This window comes from Pseudophryne corroboree, chromosome 11 (genome assembly GCF_028390025.1).
Source record: "Pseudophryne corroboree isolate aPseCor3 chromosome 11, aPseCor3.hap2, whole genome shotgun sequence".
Classification (NCBI taxonomy): domain Eukaryota; kingdom Metazoa; phylum Chordata; class Amphibia; order Anura; family Myobatrachidae; genus Pseudophryne; species Pseudophryne corroboree.
In genome coordinates this window covers 245,696,984-245,718,933 of record NC_086454.1, presented here as the reverse complement: position 1 = coordinate 245,718,933, position 21,950 = coordinate 245,696,984, and the positions used below count along the sequence as shown (strand labels likewise).

Here is a 21,950-nt window from a genome sequence, read left to right as displayed (position 1 = left end):
TTCGGAATATTTGGATATGGGATACTCAACCTGTAATAGCTCTTAATCAATAATGCATTGACACAAAGGTAATAGCACAATAAAGTGATATGTACTTTCTGTAATTAAAATTATGCTTTTGTCATCCCATATGATATTAATAACTGCTTTATGTCATAGCTTTAGGGATTAACCATTTTAAAGTGAGTGGCCCATCTCTAAGATATTATATTATGCAGATATTTGCTTTAAAATAAGTTGTCCATTTTTTAAGAAGCTTTTTCAGTAAATTGTGCACCCACGTAAACAAGCCCACTCCCACAGGAAGCAACCCTGTTACTGATAGCCAGACCACAGCAAAGGCTACACATTGTCCCCGGCATGTTTCTCAGGTCTTCAGTATGTACTAACGTAGACAGTGCCAGATTAAGGTCCAAATGGGCCTGGAGCTGAAATTTCCAAAGGGCCTATTATGCGCTGCTGCTGGGGGTGTGACTTATGATGTGGCGGCATGACCAGTGGTGTGGGGGAGTGGTCTGCGTCAATGGGCTGTGGCACGTGCCTTCCTTCAATCACCTTAATTGCCTTCTGTGCATCCATTAACCCATCTCTAACCAATTCATTATCAATCCCTTCTCATAGTAGCCATTAGCACATTCATCCACCCTATAAGCTCCCCACACACAGCAGCATCCATTACTACCACACTGCAGAAGCCATTACTACACACACCGCAGAACCCTTTACTACACCCACCGCAGAACCCCAAACTATGCACACTGCAGCACCCCTTACTACATACACCGCAGAACCCCTTACTACACACACAGCAGCATCCCTTACTACACACCACAGCACCCGTTACTACTCGCACAGCAGCACCTGTTAACTACCCCCACCTAGAAATTGATTAACCATTCATTAATCAATTTCAACATCCCAGTGCCCACATATATACAGGTTGTGTATCCCTTATCCAAAATGCTTGGGACCAGAAGTATTTTGGATAAGGGATTTTCTGTATTTTGGAATAATTGCATACAATAGTGAGATATCATGGTGATGGGGCCCAAGTCTAAGCACAGAATGCATGTATGCTTCATATACACCTTATATACACAGCCTGGAGGTCATTTAATACAATATTTTTAATAACTTTATGTATAAAACAAAGTTTGTGTACATTGAGCCATCAGAAAACAAAGGTTTCACTATCTCATTATCACTTAAAAAATTCCGTATTTCAGAATATTCCGTATTTCGGAAGATTTGGATATGAGATACTCAACCTATATATATATATATATATATATGGGTGGTCTTCAGTATGCCGGATCCCGCATGCCGACACATTTTCTCCCTCTTGGGGGGGTACTCGACCCCCCTGGAGGGAGAATAAATAATGTGGCGTGCCTAGCGCATCACCGTGCCCGCAGCACTTGCCACCTGGTTCTTATACATCGTAAGGAGGGAAGCGACAGCCCCACTCCAGAGGACCTTTTGCATATGTGTATATATATATATATATATATATATATATACGCACACACACACAAATAAAGTACACACACTCACCCACAACCACATACACACACACATACAGTACATACACCACACATATAGTACACACATGCACACAGTATACACACATACAGTAGACACACACACACACACACACACACACACACACACACACACACACACACACTAATTGATTCCACTAAACAAGAAGCCATTAACCACTTGCCTGACATGGTGACATCAGATGCGACCATGCCTGCAACTGCTCTATCTGACCTGGAGGCACAGCATGCGACCGTGCTGCCAATCACTGCAGGATACCCCCCCCCCTTCCAGCGGCTGCAGACAATGGCAGCCGCTGGGGAGAGCAAATAAACCCTCCCAAGCCACCCCCTGACCACTCCCTGCATACCTGCAGGCTGCCTCAGCTTTCAAAATGCTATAGTCGCAATGTTCCCGATGTTCCGATGGTCATGATGTTCCCGATCGATGTCTCGATGTTGGGGGGGGGGGGGGTTAAATAAATAAACAAACATTTTTTTTTATTTTTATTTTTAACTAAAATCATTTGGGATAGGGTTAAAGTCATGTTCTTCACTTAATTCACTCATAAAAATACCCGACAATTTCAGAGCGGTTTTCGACAAAATAAATCGTCAGTCAAGTGGTTAAACTTACCAGGCTTCCTTCATCAGCAGCAGCTACCCGTACAGAATGGGGGTGGAGCTTGGGACTGTGACAGGCTCAGGTCCGAGTGAGGGAGACACGATTTTGGCGGGACAGTCCCGTTTCTCACGGTATGTCCCGCTGTCCCACCGTGGTGAGGGGGGGGCAGTTGAGAGATCCCCCCATGAAGGTCCCTATCCCTCTATATTACACTATATGCAGGTCCCTATCACTCTGTATTACGCCGCACGCAGGATCCCCATCCCTTTATATTACAACACACGGAGGTCCCTGTGCCCACTTTTCTTCATTCTCTCTGCTCTTCCTTTCTTTTCTCTATATCTTACTCACATGGTTTCATTTCTTGTCTCTCACATAAGTGACTTCCTTTCTAATCTCTCACATAGAGCATCTTTACCTCTCTCTCTCTATTACCTACTTTTCTTTGCTGCCTCAGGATCCTTACTCTTTCTTCTCACTCCACTCTGTTTCTCATTACTAGCCCACATTCATCTCTTTTCTCTCCCTCACCCCTTGCTCTACTTCATGTTTTACTCCCTTGCACTGGTTTACCAGAGGCTGCTACTGTACCTCTTCCTCCTGCCTCTTCAGTCTGTGTTGCTAGTCACAGCAGGCTCACAGCTCATGCAGGCTTGCAGCAGTGCCGAGAGATGGCCCCGCCCCCGCATGACGTCACGCGGGGCGGAGCTTGTAGAATGAGGAAGTGCTGCGCGGATCTCAGCATACTGATAGCTTCTGTGCAGGGACTGTTTCCTAGGCTACCTGGTCGGAGCTGAACTCTAATCATGGCAGTCGGAGGGGTGAGTCAGCCCACTAGAGAGTGCTGGAGCTAGAGTAGGAGATGCACGGGAGAGGATGTCCGCTGGCAGTCTGTGACAGGAAACAGATTTTACCTGTCACTGCTGTCACTTCTGTGGGCCTATTTTCAATGAGGGGCCTGGAGCTGCAGCTCCATCCGCCCCATTGTTAATCCGGCCATGAACGTAGATACTGTAGAGTGAGTGCTATTGTTGAACTGTCTAAGATCACTTGTGCAGAGTGCTGTAGGTTCTTAGCCTTAGGCAAGAGTGGGGAACCCAGCTGTACAAAGGGGGGATGTTTTATTGAGGAGGTATTCTCCATAAGTCAGTGAGCTCTTTCACTTTCGCTATTGTAGTTAAGTCACTTTACTTTTGTGCTGTGCTTGTCCTAATGCCCTGATTGGATACATGATGATCTGGCTATGGAAACACTGTAATGCTCTGATTAGACTCAGACATACTTACCTACTCTACCGGAATGTCTGTGAGACTCTTGAATTTCGTGGGGCTCTCCCTGACTCCCAAGAGAGTAGGTCAAGTGAAGTGGGCAGTCCGGGGGCACGACAATGCAATCTGCACTGAATTGCATCATCAAGGCAAAACCCTCTGCTTTACAGTGCCACAAATCACTGGTTTGTATAGCTGCGGATAGGGCCGTAATAATGCAATCCCCACTTATACCTGAATCAGGATTACCTCGCCCTGTAAATATTCTAAAGCACTGACTAGTCAGCCTTCTGATTGTTCTATTGTAGAGGCTTGGATCTAAATCTGCCTACTCATGCTGGCCCACAACGTGCAGCCTTGGTAACTCCGAAAATACAGAATGGAAGTATTGACCAAAAAGGCCATGCACTGCATAGTAACCTGCTGCCTCATCTTAGAGTTTAATGTTTTGCAGTAATCAGACCATGTCACAGAGCAGCACATCTCTTTCAATTGCACTGCTTTTGCATATTTCTGCGTGATGATGTTGATGGGAGCACACTCATGGACTGGATGCATTACCCGCATGTTTAATGTCAGTGCTATTGCATTTCTTCTGATGTTCTTGTCTGCGATACAGCACTATTAAACCGGCAGTTGAAAGGAACACCATTTTAGACACCACAAGCAGCACACACCCCAAAATTATGATGCCGGACGCACTGGCCTTTCCCTTGATGGTACTGGGGGTGCTGACCTCCCTCATATTGGTGCTGGGGGTACTAGCCTCTCCCACAGTGGTTCCGGTGACACTGGCCTCGCACATGGTCGTGCTGGGAGTGCTGGCCTTTCCAATGGTGTTGATCTGGGTCCTGGCCTCTCCCATGGTGGTGCTGGGGGCCTGGGCATCTCCCACTGTGATATAGGGAGTGCTGGCCTCCCCTACACTAGTGCTGGGGTACTGGCCTCTCCAATGGTGGGTTGGGAGTGCTGGCCTCTGCCAAAGTGGTGCTCAGGGTCCTGGCCTCTCCCATGGTGGTGCTGGGGTCCTGGACCTCTCCCACTCTGATATAGGGAGTGCTGGCCTCTCCCAGTTTTTTGCTAGGGGTACTGGCTTCTACTAGTCTGCTGTTGGGGGTGGTGGCCTCTCCCAGTCTGGTGCTGGCCTCTGGCATTCTGGTGCTGGCCTCTACTAGCCTTGCACTGGCCACAGCCAGATTCTGTGACTGGGGGCTCTGGCGTCTCCCATTCTGGCACTGAGGTCTCTGGCCTATTGCAGCCTGGCACTGGGGGCTTTGGCCTCTCCCAGCCTGGCTCTGGGGGTGTTTTCCCCTTCTGGCTAGTTGCTGTGCATCCCGTGCACTCCATATCTGGCGCTGAGGTCTTCGTCTTCTTCTAGCTTGGGCATGCTGAGCTTTGCTAGTCTTGCGCTGTGGTCCTCTCCCGTGTCAGTGGAGATGTTGCTCACCTCTCCGCTGCTGCTCATGGCTATTATTCCAGATAGTGCTTGTGGAAGTTATATTATTAAAAGCCAGGAGCTGCAGCCGCACAGTTAGTCCTGCGTCTAATTGAGTCTGTCCCAAAGTGTAAGTGATTGTTTGATGGCCCTAACCTTTGCTCATGTTATTGGTCTTTCTCCTACCCTACATATGTGGTGATACATATATAGGCACTCACAGAGGAGGGATGTGTCGGGGGAGTGTAGAGATATCAGTGTTCCGTGCCCTAGGATTTTTGTTGCTGGCCCTGCGGATAGTAATTGTAAAAACAGATACTAATTGATCAAGTCTGATTATATGATAAAGTCACAAAACAGTACAGTACTAATAATTAATGTTTTCCATGTTTGGTGTTCTGATCTCTTTGGACAATATGGTGTCCTATGTATTAAAATTATTATTATTTCTATTACGTCCTAGAGGATACTGGGGTCCACATTAGTACCATGGGGTATAGATGGCTCCACTAGGAGTCATGTGCACTTTAAGAAATCAATAGTGTGTGCTGGCTCCTCCCTCTATGCCACTCCTACCAGACTCAGTTTAGAAAATGTGCCCGGAGGAGCCGGTCATGATTTGGAGAGCTCCTGAAGAGTTTTCTACTTTTATTTTCAATGTTTTTTATTTTCAGTCAGGGCTGTTTAGGCAACAACTGCTTCATGGGACTTAGTGGGAAGAACGGCCTAACTTCCTTAGAGTTAATGGTCCCGTTTCTCTGCTGACAGGACACTGAGCTCCTGAGGGAGTCATTCGCAAGCCACACCATGGTGCAGCGTACCCTCCCGCAGCACGCCGCCACCTCCTAACAGAGCCTGAAGACAGAAGAATGGTGAGTACGGCGCAGGCATCCCGGTTAGCGGGTCGCTGGCGGGAATGGTGGCACTAGGGTTGGAGCGCAGCTCTGAGTGCAGGCTGCGCTCTGGGGAGGCTCAGGAGGACACACGCTGCGGCGGGTCCCGCAGTGAGGGGCGCGCTGAGCCACCTATGATACCCACACTGACCACACAATTCTAACAAGGGTTTATTCACTTGGTTAGACATTTTTTACCTCAGGGCCAATATGGCCAATATAAAAAATGCGGGAAGCTGTGCGCCATTACAGGGGGCGGGTCTTCACTATGAGGAGATTCAGCTGCTCACCGGCGCCATTGTGTATCTGCAGCTCACACTGGAAACGCTTGCAGGGAAGCACAGCTCCTCCACCAAAGGGGAGAGCAGTATTATAAGTAATAAAACCCTATTAAGGGTACTTAGTCTGCGCCCAGCTGAGATTATTAGTAGCTAATCTGGCGCTGTGTGGCTGGTTTCCTCATAACTCTGTGTCTCCCTAGAGTGCTCTGTTGGTTAATTGTGCTTAACCTGTATTCTTGTGTGTGTGTAAACTTCCACATTACATTGGCCCTCATTCCGAGTTAATCGCTCGCTGGCTGCTTTAAGCAGCAGTGCAAACGCTAAGCCGCCGCCCTCTGGGAGTGTATCTTATCTTAGCAGAAGTGCGAACGAAAGGTTAGCAGAACTGCTCGGAAATATTTTCATGCAGTTTTTGAGTAGCTACAGACCTATTCCTTCCTTGCGATCACTGCAGACAGTTTGGTTCCTGGTTTGACGTCACAAACACGCACTGCGTTCGGCCAGCCACTCCCCCGTTTCTCCTGCAATTCCTGCGTCTTTGACTGGCACGCCTGCGTTTTTTAGCACACTCCCTGAAAACGTTGAGTTGCCGCCCAGAAACACCCACTTTCTGTCAATCATACAACGAACACTCGAGCGACTGAAAAACGTTGTTCGAGACTCTGTAAAACTAAAAATTTTTGTGTGAAAGTTCTTAGCGCATGCGCGCGGCGTACCATGCGCATGCGCATAAATGCCTATTTTTCACCTGATTGCTGCGCTGCGGAAAACGGAAGCGAGCGATCAACTCGGAATGAGGGCCATTGTCTAAATGCACAACAGAGTGTTTCTCTTCCCCTGTACTGTACTCAGTACACATTCTCAGGTTAGTGGGTCTGACCCTGCAGGTTAGATTCCATAAAGGGGATGATTCATAATATTCAAATTAATTATCCCATAATAAGACGCAATACTTCAGAAAGTCTGTGGATGACCTGATGAATAGAGATTCAGTTCTCACACCAGCGCCTCAAACCCCTACCATTGGTCCACAAATGCGTACACTGGCCCAGATCTTGCAGGCTGACATTGATGATGATGCCTCAGATGCGGGGGACAGTGAGGTGAATATAAGGGGGGGGGGATGCAGCTCTAGATCAGGGGGTGCAAGCTCTGATAGAATCTATTAGCGATATATTGCAGATTCCTGATAAGGTGTCAGAGACAAGGAGGAATCTTATTTTAATGAAAGGAAGGAAAGGAAGAAATCCTAAGCTATTTTTCCTGCATCAAAAAAATTTAAAATTCTCTGTTTGAAGTAACTTGGGTAAATCTAGTGAAAAAAGTTTCAGACCCATAAGAGGTTGCTCATTTCCTTCCCTTTCCCTCAGGCGGATAAGAAGAAATGAGAATATCACCGATCGTAGACGCATCTGTATCTAGATTGTCACGTAAAATTATTTTACTTGTCCCAGGCGCAGCCTCCTTAAAGGACTCGGCTGACCACAAGTTTGGGACCTCTCTCAAATCCCTGTACACAGCTGCGGGGGTGGCCCAGAGACACACTATAGCTTGTGCATGGATCTGTCGGGCCATTGCGAAATGGTCAGGTAATCTAATTGACGGTTTAGATTCCTTATTCAGGGAGGAAATAATTTACTCCTACATTATATAAAGGATTCTGCTGGCTTTATGGTGGAGGCCATAAAGGAATTTGGTTTACTCAATGCACGCACCACTGCTATGGTAGTGGCAACACGCAGGGGCTTGTGGCTATGCCAGTGAACTGCGGATGCGGATTCCTGGAAAGGCATGGAATGTCTACCTTTTCGCAGGTGAAGCCCTTTTTGGAGATGAACTGGATACGTGGATATCCAAGGCTACGGCGGGTAAGTCTACAAACCTTCCTTCCGCAGCTACCCCGGCTAGAGAATCCTACACTGCTCATACTCTGCAGTCCTTTTCGGACAGCGAAGTTTAAAAACAAAACCAACGATTCTTCTACGGCCTTTAAAGGCAATAGAGGTAATCCCAGGAAACCAGCAACTGCAGGTTCACAGGAACAGACCTCCGGTTCTGCTTCCTCAATGCCTTGTGCATGATGGTGGACCACACTGCCTGGAAGACAGGCAGATGGGAGCCCGACTACGTTATTTCAGTGGAAGAAAAACGGGGAGTAGGCAGGCACACTGGTATAGTCACCCAGTAAGCAGGTGAGATGTTAGTAGAAAACCGGAATACAACAGAATAAATCTATTATTTTTAAATCATATCCAGATGTAAATATCATGAAAGTCTCAAAATAGGAAAAGAGTCCTCATATAGATGCCAGTGGTGCTCGCTAAGAGTTAGAACAGTATGTACAAAAAATAAGAACAAAAGAAAACTCTCTTTTATGGGGCACTCTTCAATTATATTGCTAAATCTTAACTTTTATGTATGGACTCACTTGCAGACAAAAAACATTTAACATATAAACTATGACTGGTTAGGTCAAAATTTGTGGACAAATTGGGTATTAACATCCATAGAACCCAAAATTTATCTTATCTTAAATAATTTTAGCAATGCGGGTTGTTATATATTGTGCAAAGGACACTTGTTCTACTAGATGTTACCTGTATTGGCAAAGTATAATTTTTGTGTTGCCCATGAGTTGAATTATATTGCCATATGTTGGGTCAAATTCCTCTGTAGCACCACAGATTACAATTTAAACATTATTCTTGCGACATCAAAATGGTACAGTTTCTATATACAGTAGAAGACTTTTTGTGCAGAAATCAATCATCTAAGCATAGTGCATTAAAACAGTACTGTCACTGAAAATGTGTCTGCTATACAGTGCAACAATGTACAATCTTATCCACATACATGGAAAAATGGCAACAAAATAATCCAATTCAAGTCTCCATCAAATGCTGCCACTAAACTGATAATTTATCACATTTGTGTCCAAATCAATAATCATGGTTTAATTACAACCTGTTCCCCTTGGTAAAAAACATTTTTGTACATTTTTTCATGCTGTGTGTTGACATCAAATTGTTTCATGTTTATTCTATATGAAAAATGTATATAGAATAGGGAAGGACACTGAAAGCCAGTAGGAATAGGTAAGTGATCGAGCCTCATAAATAAATATCATACACCGCTGCTTCACACCATCATATTACCAACAATTGCAACATCGAATGGCCAGTGAGCGAGCGCAATATAATTGATATCCTTCCATGAGTTGTTATGCACTGCTGCTTCTCACCGTCATATAATAAATCATTGGAACATTGGGTGGTCAGTGAGCGAGTGTGATTGATATTTGGAAGGAAGGAAGTAAAGTGCATCTACTGTCGGTTGCTAGTGGTAACCGTCTGCATGCAATTTATGCAACCGTTGAGAGTGCACTATAAGAACAAAAAGACAGAGGCTGTAGTATTTCACTAATCACCAGTTACAGGGGAAAAAAATTCTAGAAGGCGCAAAGTTCCCCCACTTGTTACTCTGTACTGATGCTTCTCGCCATCATATCTTGAATAATCAAAACATCGAATGACCAGTGAGTGGGTACCATGAGTGACATGAGAGAATAAAAGGAAAGGAAAAGGATTACTGGTGTGCTGTTAGATTAGCAAAGAGTAATAAATGTCAGAGAAACATAAAGGTTGAAAATAAGTATTTTCTGTGACATGCTTTCAGTAAAGTCGCTGTACTTCCCTTGAGATGTGGTCTTTACATGATGAACGTTTAAAGGTTCCTAGCTGCTGGTATAGGCATGCCTTGTGTCCTTTCTGAAAATGGTCAGGTAACCAGATGATGCCTCCCAGAGGTGCTTTAAGAGAGGAGGGGACCCGCGTGCAGCCTCCGTCGCGGGGCCTCTCCTCTCCGGCAGCAGTAGACGCTGGCATAATGCCAGAGTCTACTGCGCATGCGCAGGTCTCCGTGAACATGGCGGCCGCGCCTTGTTCCCGGGAGGGACACCTTCAGTGCGCATGCGCAAATCACTCAGAAAGGGCCGCGGCGGCCATTTTCCGAGTGATTTGTGCCCGCACAGCAGTGACACCGTAGCGGGACTCCGGAGGGTAAGTATAATGTATGGGTGCAGTGTGTGCGGTGTGGGCCCCCCTGGACCCAGGGGCCCGTGTGCACCGCACACGCTGCACCAATTATAGAAACGCCAATGATGCCTCCTACGTGCATGTTTCACCAGGGTGGCTTCATCAGGGAGTAAGTTATTTAAGTTACATATGGGCAACATCAGGCCAGGATCCCTGGGTCTCAGGGTTACAGACTGGAGTTTCAGGAACTCTTACCTCACAGATTCTTCACATCAGGCTTACCAGCTTCTCCAGAAGCCAGTATGGCTTTACAGGCAGTGATTCAAAGACTGTTACAGACTCAGGTCAGTTCCTCTTCAACTACAAAACAATTCAAACCTGTTTGTGGTACCGAAACCGGACAGCTCGGTAAGGCCCATTTTAAACCTCAAGTCACTGAACCCGTACTTACGAGTGTTCAAATTCAAGATGGAGTCTCTGAGAGCGGTGATCTCAAGTCTGGAAGAAGGGAAATTCCTAGTGTCTCTGGATATCAGGGATGCGTACCTTCATATCCCGATTTGGCCGTCTCATCAGGCTTATCTAAGGTTTGCATTACAGGACTGTCACTACCAGTTCCAGGCCCTGCCATTTGGCCTCTCCACGGCACCGAGTGTGTTCACCAAGGTAATGGCTGAAATTATGTTTCTCCTACGCAAGCAATGAGTGAACATAATACTGTACCTGGACGTTCTGCTGATGAAAGCACCATCCAGGGAGAGGTTGTTGGATAACATTGCCCTCTCAATGCGACTTATCCAGGATCACTGGTGGATTCTGAACCTGCCAAAATCTCTCCTAGACCCGACACGGAGGCTTCCGTTCCTGGGGCTGATACTGGATACGGAGGAACAGATATTCCTTCCATTGGAAAAGGCAATGGTAATCAAGTCAATGGTGTGGGATGTTCTAAAACCAACCCGGATATTGGGGCATCTATGCATTCGGCTTCTGGGGAAGATGGTAGCCTCTTACGAGGCTCTGCAGTATGGAAGGTTTCATGCATGGCCCTTCCAGCTAGATCTGTTGGACAAATTGTCCGGATCGCATCTTCACATGCACCAGAGGATACGTCTGTCGCCAAAAGCCAGGATTTCTGTTCTGTGCTGGCTTCAGACTTCTCACCTGACCGATGGTCAAAGGTTCGGGATTAAAAATTGGATTCTACTAACCACAGACGCAAGCCTCAGAGGTTGGGGTGCAGTTACCCATAGAGGAACAGTTCCAAGGAAAATGGTCAAGTCAGGAAATTATCCTTCCGATCACTGTTCTGGAGCTAAGGGCCATATACAATGCCCTTTCTACAGGCATCGCATCTTCTTCAAGATCACGCCATTCAAGTTAAGTCGGAGCATTGTAACGACAGTAACGTACATAAGCTGACAGGGCGGAACGAAGAGCAGAGCAGCAATGTCAGAGGTAACAAGGATTCTCCTCTGGGCAGAAAGACACATGGTGGCGCTGTCGACAATCTTCATTCCGGGAGTAGACAACTGGGAAGTGGACTTCCTCAGCAGACAGGAGAGTGGGACCTCTACCCGCAGGTGTTCGAGTCCTTGACATGTCGGTGGGGAATTCCACAAATAGACATGATGGCCTCTTGTCTCAACAAGAAGCTCAAGCGGTATTGTTCCAGGTCGAGGGACCCACAAGCAGTGGCGGTGGACGCTCTGGTGACTCCATAGGTCTACGAGAGTGTTTACGTGTTACGCCTCTTCCATTGATCCCCAGAATTCTCAAAAGAATAAAAAGGGAAAAGGTTCAAGCAATTCTCATTGCTCCGGACTGGCCAAGAAGGGCCTGGTACGCGGATCTACTGGAGATGCTCCTAGAGGACCAGTGGCCTCTGCCTCTTCAAGTGGATCTTCTACAACAGGGGCCGTTCGTCTATCCAGACTTAACGCGGCTACGTTTGACGGCATGGAGGTTGAACGTCAAATCCTAGCCCGGAAGGAAATTCCGGACAAGGTTATTCTGACCCTGATGTAAGCTAGGAAAGGGGTAACATCTAAACATTACCACCGTATTTGGTAAAAAAATATGTCTCGGTGTGAAAACAGGAAATTTCCTACAGTGGAATTTCAACTAGGACGTTTTCTCCTTTTTCTACAGTCAGGTGTGGATGTGGGACTACGTTTGGTTTTCTTAAATGTCCAGATTTCGGCCTTGTCCAGTTTTTTCCAGAAACAATTGGTTTCCCTCCCTGAGGTTCAGACGTTCTTGAAGGGTGTTCTGCACATCCAACCGCCCTTTGTGCCTCCCACGGCACCTTGGGATCTCAACACGGTGTTGCAGTTTCTACAGTCAGAATGGTTTGAGCCTTTACAGGAGGTTGATGTAAGTTTCTTACGTGGAAGACCGTTACCCTGTTGGCCTTAGCTTCCGCAGGGCGTGTGTCGGAACTGGGGGCGATGTCTCGCAAAAGTCCCTATTTGATTTTTCGTGTAGAGCTGAACTAGTGTTAGGACTGCTGTTATCGAAGAAGCCGTGAAGTGGCTCAGCAGCTTAACATGTGTTTGCAAACATGTGTGACTAATTCTCTGAATTTCTCTTACCAGATAGGTTCAGGGATGGGTACAGGTAATTTTTAGTGTGCTGAAGGGAAATTTAGGGGTGGAGATTTGCACACACCCCCACTCTGTCTGTTGTTTGTCTGTGACCCCTACCCCTTTCCAGCACCTGATACATAATTATCTCCAGGTATGACCGAGCAACTGCCATTGTTTGTCTGCTTGTGTGCAAGAGGCATTGAATGGGAGCTGTATTTGGAAGGCATGCTGTTCCTTGTGGTGCCAATGGGAGATCCTGGGGGTGGCTCCCGGGTAAGTTAGCTCTCTGTCTGGATGTGTTTTAGTAATAGCCTTTATCATGAGGCCTACTGTGACAAATTACATGGCCCTATGTGGGCACTGCTATTATGTAGTGTTAGGACTGCTGATATCGGAGAAGCCGCGAAGTAGCTCAGCAGCTTAACATGTGTTTGCAAACATGTGTGACTAATTCTCTGAATTTCTATTACCAGATAGGTTCAGGGATGGTTACAGGTAATTTTTAGTGTGCCGAAGGGAAATTTATGGGTAGGGATTTGCACCCCCCCCCCCCTGTTTGTTGTTTGTCTGTGACCCCTCCCCCTTTCCAGCACCTGATACATAATTATCTCCAGGTATGACCGAGCAACTGCCATTGTTTGTCTGCTTGTGTGTGAGAGGCATTGAATGGGAGCAGTATTTGGAAGCCATGCTGTTACTTGTAGTGCCAATGGGAGATCATGGGGGTGGCTCCCGGGTAAGTTAGCTCTCTGTCTGGATGTGTTTTAGTAATAGCCTTTATCATGAAGCCTACTCTGACAAATTACATGGCCCTAAGTGGGCACTGCTATTATGTAGTGTTAGGACTGCTGATATCGGAGAAGCAGTGAAGTGGCTCAGCAGCTTAACATGTGTTTGCAAACATGTGTGACTAATTCTCTGAATTTCTATTACCAGATAGGTTCAGGGATGGTTACAGGTAATTTTTAGTGTACTGTCTGTTGTCTGAACTCAGAACTCATCAACAATTTCTTCCTAAGGTGGTGTCTGCATTTCATATCAACCAACCTATTGTGGTTCCGGTGCTTACGGACACCTCTGCTACCTCAAGGTCCTTGGACGTGTTGAGGGCTTTGAAGATCTATGTGAAGCGGACAGCTCGTCACAGGAAATCTGACTCGCAGTTTGTTCTCTATGATCCCAAGAAAATTGGGTGTCCTGATTCAAAGCAGTCTATTGCTCGCTGGATCAGGCTTACTATCCAGCAGGCTTATTCATCGGCAGGATTGCCGGTTCCTAAAGTATAGGCCCACTTTGCTAGGTCGGTGGGTTCTTCCTGGACAGCTGCCTGGGGGTGCCTCGGCTTTACAGCTCTGCCGAGCAGATACTTGGTCAGGTTCGAACACGTTTGCTACGTTCTACAAGTTCGATACTTTGGCCTCTGAGGACCTTCAGTTTGGTCTATCAGTTCTTCCACCCGGTTTGGGAGCTTTGGCACATCCCCATGGTACTAATGTGGACCCCAGTATCCTCTAGGACGCAAGAGAAAATAGGATTTTAATTACCTACCGGTAAATCTTTTTCTCGTAGTCCGTAGAGGATACTGGGCGCCTGCCCGGTGCTTCGTTTTTTTCTGCACTGTTACTTGGTTAAGTATTATTGTTGAATCAGCCGTTGCTGTTCCTGTTCAAGTTTGGTTAGCATGGCTTTACTCCTGTTTGTGTGTGCTGGTTCGATTCTCACCACTGTTCAGTTAAATCCTTCTCTCGAAGTATGTCCGTCTCCTCGGGCACAGTTTCTAGACTGATTCTGGTAGGAGGGGCATAGAGGGAGGAGCCAGCCCACACTATTGATTTCTTAAAGTGCCCATAGCACCTAATGGACCCGTCTATACCCCATGGTACTAATGTGGACCACAGTATCCTCTACGGACTACAAGAAAAGGATTTACCGGTAGGTAATTCAAATCCTATTTTTTTCATGTTGCAGGTCGTAAAGACAATTTCTGCTATATTTGTCTTTCTGTATTGGTTACATTAAGCTATAACAACAATAGTCTAACTAAGTCTAAGGTTCTAAAACATTCCAGATATTGCACTGATGGTTAGGAATTGAATTTGAAATGCAAATGAGCAATGCGGCCATTATTGGGAAGCACAGTTCCAGGGACAGTTGGTGGCTATTCTCTCTGCTCAATGGTGGTCATTCCGAGTTGTTCGCTCGCTAGCTACTTTTTGCAGAAATGCAAACGCAAAGCCACCGCCCTCTGGGAGTGTATCTTAGCATAGCAGAATTGCAATCGAAAGATTAGCAATTCTGCTATTAAGTATTTCCTTGCAGTTTCTGAGTAGCTCCAGACCTACTCCTAGATTGCGATCACCTCAGTCCGTTTAGTTCCTGGTTTGATGTCACAAACATGCCCTGCGTTCGGCCAGCCACTCCCCCGTTTCTCCAGCCACTCCTGCGTTTTCTGCTGGCACGCCTGCGTTTTTTAGCACACTCCCGGAACACCCACTTCCTGTCAATCATTCTCTGATCAACAGAGCGACTGAAAAGCTTTGTTCGCCCGTGAGTAAAGTAGCATAGTTTTGTGTAAAATTGCTTAGCGCGTGCGCCCTGCGGTGCATACGCATGCGCAGAACTGACGGATTTTAGCCTATTAGCAATTCAGCTAAAAAGAGCAGCGAGCGAACAACTCGGAATGACCACCAATGTGCAGCATGGTAGCAGCAGCACTGGGCTGTGTGTGTGGTCAGGACAAGATCCGAAAAACAAATATAATTAATAAAGTGTCACTTCTGTGACCTCACACCAGCTGTGGCCAGTGACCTCAGTGGAGCTGGATGTAGTCACTGAGATTTCTCTAGGTGTCTGAGCAGAGGGTGACAAGTGTCCCCAACAAATACAAATTGATATATATCCTAAGCCTGTATCTTTAAGACTCTATATTATTGTTTTAAGAAAAAAATAATTTTTATATAACAGTTCAAAATATACCAAGGATACCACTGCCAATACGGTTCACAATATATTTTTTAATAACTGCATGTACTCAATTTGAACACATTGTATAAAAAAATATATATACAGTATATGAAACTTTTTTTTATTAATCCCATCCGACATAATTTTTTGTTAATCCCATCCGATATCATGTGTCGGAATGTTTACATGCACACCAAATCAGGACGCTTACTTTCTGAAGAGGTCCTTCTAATCTGTGGGGTTAGAATGACAAAGAAAGTGTTAAAAATGTGTATACTGAGCAATAAAGCAGGCAGCTTCCTCCTCTTTCATTTATCCTGGTCACCCCCGCTATGTAAATAATGTTTGTATGCAGAAGGATTACCAGCTCCTCACACAGCTTGCAAAATTCCAGCAGGAGATTTCAGTTTTATAAAACAAGGGCTAACTCAAAGGGATACGGGAGGTCCATACCACAGGGAATAATAGATTAAATATTACATTATTAAAGTAGCAGGTTCAGACTTTTTATCTTTTGATAGCTCTGCGCACACCATAACTAGGTGTGTGCGAGTGGTGATGCCACACAGATCCCAGGGCTCTGTTGGTGGTACTGTCACTGCCCCAAAGTACCGGAATTTGGCTAGCAAGGTGCATAGAACCATGGCCGGATTTTCGCGGGACAGTCCCATTTTTTTGAGACTGTCCCGCTGTCCCACCCGCGAGCAGCAGCGGTGGGGGCAGTTGGGAGGCTCCTGTCACTGCTGCCGTTTATTCACTAGAGACAGAGGGATAGGGGCATGCCAGGAGCTCACAGAGCGCTAGGCATGCCCCCTCAGTGACTAAAACGGGGGCGTGGCCCACGATTGCGGGCCCTCCCATGAAGCCACGCCCCCTTTTCGGGCGTGCGCACTACGCACACATGAAGATGTCCATCTTTGCAACTGTCAAATGTTGGGAGGTATGTTAAACATTGGGGGGACCCGGGGCACTTAAGACAGGTGGTCCCTACTGCTCCTACCAGTGCCGTAACTAGCTATGGGCCAGCGGTGCCTGGCACACAGCGCAAAAGCGCTGAGAGCGCAGGCCCGCGACACCGACCACCGCAGATTGCTGCAGCTCCCCTACCACTCTCCGGCCGCAGCACTTCCGGTTTCAGCTAACAACGTGATAGGTACCAGGGAGCGGATTATATGGAGGGCGTCGGGGACGGTCGTCCCGGGGCCCCCCCACAAATAGTATATTTAGTTACGGAGGGCAGAACAGCATCTGCTGTCTGCCCTCCATTTCAACTCCGCTGTCCCCGCCCCCCTCCTGAGCGATAGATGCGGCGCAGAGGAAAAGGAAGAGAGGCCAGTGACCCGCCTCTCCCCACCACCAATTAAGATGTCATAATAATTACCAATTATAACCCCCGCTCTGCCGGCAAACAGCAGTGCGGGGGCCATCAGTAAAACAGCGGGGGGGGGGGGGGGGGGATATGGATGCCGGGATGAGTCTGCAGGGCAATCTCACTGCTTATTAACTTTGTCTGCAGGGCAATCTCACTGCTTATTAACTTTGATAACAATAATTATCAGTTATTTCCAGTCAATTTTGACTACCTCACAGATCATAATATTGCAGCGGCACAAACACAAGACCGTTATTTCTGCTTAAAAATGTTTTGCAAATTAGTAATGTAGCAATAACAATCAAACCAACTTGCAAGTACTTTCAATAGGCAACAAGACAAGACAGAAATTTACTAAGAATCATGTGTGGAATATCATTGCTCTAAAGTAGTAGTAGTTAACAAAGAGCAAAGAAAAAACCCTAAATCATGTGTAAAATAGCATCAGCAGATGTGGATGCCCCCTACACAAGTGCATATGTCCCCAGCACATGCCTATTCTCAGTGCCCAATCTGTAACTCCCTCCTGGGGGTCCTGGGCCACTGATGACTGGCACTCTGTGCCCATGTAAAGCCCTGATCAATCAGCCTTTTTGTTGAGCAGTTCCCCAAAATCTCCCTAACCATAAAAACAGAGGCCCTCATTCCGAGTTGTTCGCTCGCAAGCTGCTTTTAGCAGCTTTGCACACGCTAAGCCGCCGCCTACTGGGAGTGAATCTTAGCTTCTCAAAATTGCGAACGAAAGATTAGCAAAATAGCGAATAGACACTTCTTAGCAGTTTCTGAGTAGCTCGACACTTACTCGGCATCTGCGATCAGTTCAGTGCTTGTCGTTCCTGGTTTGACGTCACAAACACACCCAGCGTTCGCCCAGACACTCCTCCGTTTCTCCAGCCACTCCCGCGTTTTTCCCAGAAACGGTAGCGTTTTTTCGCACACACCCATAAAACGGCCAGTTTCCGCCCAGAAACACCCACTTCCTGTCAATCACACTACGATCACCAGAACGAAGAAAAAACCTCGTAATGCCGTGAGTAAAATACCTAACTGCATAGCAAATTTACTTGGCGCAGTCGCACTGCGGGCATTGCGCATGCGCATTAGCGACTAATCGCTCCGTTGCGAGAAAAAAACACTGAGCAAACAACTCAGAATGACCCCCAGTGTTCCATACCTGCAGGTCAGATACATTGCTGGTCGGATACAATGCAGGTTACAGTGCAGGTCAGATATAGTGCAGGTTGGACACAGTGCAGGTCGGACACAGTGTAGTCGGATTCAGTGTGGGTTGGATACAGTGCAGGTTGCAGACAGTGTGGGTTGGATACAGTGAGCATTGGATACAGTGTGGGTTGGTTACAGTGCGAGTTGGATACAGTGCAGGTCAGATATAGTGCAGGTTACAGACATTGTGGGTCGGATACAGGGGGTAATTCAGACCTAATCGTACCAGGAAATTTGTTAGCAGTTGGGCAAAACCATATGCACTGCAGGGGGGAAGATATAACATGTGCAGAGAGAGCTAGATTTGGGTGGGCAGTGTAAAAATAAAGCAGGCAATATTTAATCTGCACAGAAACAAAATAACCCACCCAAAATCTAAATCCCTCTGCAATATATCTGCCACACCTGCAGTGCACATAGGCCCTCATTCCGAGTTGATCGCTCGTTAGCTACTTTTAGCAGCCGCGCAAACGCATAGTCGCCGCCCACGGGGGAGTGTATTTTCACTTTGCAGGAGTGCGAACCCCTGTGCAGCCGCGCGGCAGCAAACACATTTTGTGCAGAACAAGACCAGCCCTGTAGTTACTTATTCTGAGCGATGATTGCTGCGACGAAGGTCCCGGAAATTGACGTCAGACACCCGCCCTGCAAACGCCCGGCCACGCCTGTGTTTTTCCAAACACTCCCAGAGTTGACACCCATAAATTCCCACTTCCTGTCAATCTCCTTGCGTTCGCCGGTGCAACTGGAATCATTGCTAGAACCTGTGTAAAACCACAAAGCTCTTTGTACTCGTACGATGCGCCTGCGCATTGCGGTGCATACGCATGCGCAGATTTGCGCCGTTCTGCCATGATCGCAGCGCTGCGAAAATCCATAGCGAACGATCAACTCGGAATGACCCCCATCGTTTTGCCCAACTGCTAACAAATTTGCTGCTACGATCAGGTCTGAATTACTCCCACAGTGCGGGTCGGATACAGTGTGAGTTTACAGTGCGGGTTTGATACAGTGCAGGTTGCAGACAGTGTGAGTTGGATACAGTGTGGATCAGACACAGTGAAGGTTACAGACAGTGTGGGTCAGTTACAGTGCATGTCAGATACAGTGTGAGTTGGATACAGTGTGGATCAGATACAATGCAGGTTACAGACAGTGTGGGTCAGTTACAGTGCATGTCAGATACAGTGTGAGTTGGATACAGTGTGGATCAGATACAATGCAGGTTACAGACAGTGTGGGTCAAATACAGTGCATGTCAGATACAGTGTGAGTTGGATACAGTGTGAGCTCGATACAGTGCAGGTCAGATACAGCACAGGTAGGATACAGTGGCGGTTAGGTTGGAAAAAGTGTGGGTCGTCTACATTGTGGGTCGGATACAGTGCAGGTCGTATACAGTGTGGGTTGGATATAGTGCGAGTCAGATACAATGTGAGTTAGATATAGTGCGGGTTCAATACAGTGCAGATCGGATACAAGGTCATTAACAAATGTGGGAAACTTACTTCACTATAGTTCAGGGTTCCCCAAACTCGTCCCTCAAGGCACCCCGGTTTTAAGGATATTCATGCTTGTGTAAAATCAAACTGACTGAGGTAAAGTACTAATTAAGTCACCTGTGCTAAAGCATTGATATCCCTAAAACTGGACTGTTAGGGTGCACTGATTACCAAGTTTGTGAGGAAAGTGAAATTTCAGTATGCAGTGTGTCACTGATATCCAACCCATCCTCACATTTCTGCTTCAGAGACTTAAAAATCCCAGTCCCAGATATTATGGAACTTTTACATTTTCATGGTTTGGGGTTGTGATTAGAAAATGTAATGTTTCCAATAGAAATAGATTTGATATGATGGAGCTGGCGATTTCTTAATAAAATAAGTCAGGGGTTTTAATAATATTGATGTGAATTGAATAAGAAGGTACAGTCATGATCAGAGGATGCAGCATTATTTACTGTAGTGTTTAAGGTGAACATTTTTAAGCAAGAGTCTAGGACAGGTGTATACTGTACAGCAAGTCAGAAGATGTGTAGCTAACAAAACCACACATAAAAATAGTTTCCATTTTTACTAGAGGCATTCTGTTTTGTGACTGTAGCACATGCCTCCGGTTTACCTCAGGCACATATCTCTCTTGCTCCTACATTGTAAATCATTTATTAAACGCGCAAAAAACATATTCACCATTGAGCATTAAGAGGCTGAGCCCCATTTAACAACAACACATAACCACTTTAGCACTCACTAAAGGAATATAATTTCAATATTTAACAATCAGTGGTAAGCTGAGCTTATTGCTGTTTGCCCCTGTACCGTTTACGGCATCTATAGACGGCAGGAGCTATATAATCCCCACTGTCAACAAAGGGGACCCAGCAGCAGCATTTCTGGCTTCCATGCACTGTCAGGTCCCAGCTGGGTGAATGTGTAATGCACATGCGCAGACTAGCTCTGGTGCATGCGCTTGACATGTATGGTAGTACCAGCAAACATCACTGTCATCATCCACCATAGCTGCCCCTGACCACTAGTGAATAATACAGCTTTCCAAGGTATATATGAATCTTTTCCCCTAGATTGAATGAAACATAGAAACATAGAATTTGACGGCAGATAAGAACCACTTGGCCCATCTAATCTGCCCTTTTTACTTTTACATTATTTTTTTTATCTCTAACCTTATTTGATCCTTATTTCTTTGTAAGGATAGCCTTATGTCTATCCCATGCATGTTTAAATTGCTCTACTGTCTTAGCCTCTACCACCTCTGATGGGAGGCTATTCCACTTGTCCACTACCCTTTCTGTGAAGTAATTTTTCAGCAAATTTCCCCTGAAACCCCCCCCCCCCCCCATCCAGTGCATGACCTCGTGTCCTATTGCTTCTCTTCATTTGAAGAATGTTTCCCTCCTGGACTTTGTTAAAACCCTTGATATATTTGAAAGTTTCTATCATGTCCCCCCTTTCCCTTCTCTGCTCCAAACTATACATATTGAGATTTCTTAGTCTTTCCGGGTATGTTTTGTGATGTAGGCCATGCACCATTTTAGTTGCCCTTCTTTGTACAGTCTCTAATGTATTAATATCCTTTTGAAGATATGGCCTCCAGAATTGAACACAGTATTCTAGATGAGGCCTTACCAGTGACCTATACAGTGGCATTACAGGTTGAGTATCCCATATCCAAATATTCCGAAATACGGAATATTCCGAAATACTGAATTTTTTGAGTGAGAGTGAGATAGTGAAACCTTTGTTTTCTGATGGCTCAATGTACACAAACTTTGTTTTATACACAAAGTTATTAAAAATATTGTATTGAATGACCTTCAGGCTGTGTGTATAATGTGTATATGAAACATAAATGAATTGTGTGAATGTACACAAACTTTGTTTAATGCACAAAGTTATTAAAAATATTGGCTAAAATGACCTTCAGGCTGTGTGTATAAAGTGTATATGTAAGCCGCTCATAACTTTATTGTGATTACATAAACCTTTTACTTAAGCTAGCTTATCACTAAATAAAACCACACCACACACTGAAATAAAGACACGGACACAGTAGCTGGAGTTAAAGGTCAGACGATGTTTATTAATCGCTGACCAACTCTTTAAACTAATAATTGAGGCCGAATTAGAATTGAATTGAATATATATTAACTTTAGTTTGGAGGATGGCAAACAGAAAACCGCTGCCAAACACCAGCACCCGTCACC

General features: G+C 46.0%; 1 long non-coding RNA gene across 1 annotated transcript in view; it reads left to right on the top strand.

The window, feature by feature from the left end:
• Positions 1 to 2,877: 2,877 nt before the first annotated feature.
• LOC134970138 (uncharacterized) overlaps positions 2,878 to 21,950 on the top strand; it is a 36,032-nt gene continuing 16,959 nt past the window's right edge. Inside the window, exon 1 of the long non-coding RNA XR_010189690.1 lies at positions 2,878 to 2,987. This is a non-coding gene — a long non-coding RNA (uncharacterized LOC134970138). The remainder of the gene's footprint in view (positions 2,988 to 21,950) is intronic.